Here is a 478-nt window from a genome sequence, read left to right as displayed (position 1 = left end):
TTAATATTTACAGGGTGTCCCCAGTGAGTGTGTTAATATTTACAGGGTGTCCCCCTGGGGCGAGTGTGTTAATATTTACAGGGCGTCCCCGGGGTGGGGGGGAGTGTGTTAATATTTACAGGGCGTCCCCAGGGAGTGTGTTAATATTTACAGAGCGTCCCCGGGGAGTATGTTAATATTTACAGGGTATCACTGGAGAGTGTGTTAATATTTACGGGATGTCCCGAGGGAATGTCTTAGTATTTATAGGGTGTCCCCGGGGAGTGTGTTAATATTTACAGGGTGTCCCCGGGGAGTGTGTTAATATTTACAGGGCATACCCGGAGGGGAGTGTGTTGATATTTACAGGGTGTCCCAGGAGTCTGTTAATATTTAAAGGGCGTCCCCGGGGGGAGTGTGTTAGTATTTACAGGGTGTCCCTGGGGAGTGTGTTAGTATTTACAGGGTATCACCGGGGACTATGTTAATATTTACAGGG

At 47.9% G+C, this 478-nt stretch overlaps 1 protein-coding gene across 1 annotated transcript in view; it reads right to left on the bottom strand.

Moving 5' to 3' along the window:
- Nucleotides 1-478, bottom strand: part of LOC125488371 (zinc finger protein 91-like) — a gene marked incomplete at its 5' end in the record, with an annotated part of 28,364 nt that overhangs the window by 1,768 nt on the left and 26,118 nt on the right. The gene's annotated exons all lie outside the window — the stretch shown is intronic.

This window comes from Rhincodon typus, unplaced genomic scaffold (genome assembly GCF_021869965.1).
Source record: "Rhincodon typus isolate 14 unplaced genomic scaffold, sRhiTyp1.1 hic_rhity00000585, whole genome shotgun sequence".
NCBI classification, from domain to species: Eukaryota; Metazoa; Chordata; class Chondrichthyes; order Orectolobiformes; family Rhincodontidae; genus Rhincodon; species Rhincodon typus.
Note: the sequence above shows the minus strand (reverse complement) of the source record. Positions and strands in the feature narration are given on the sequence as shown.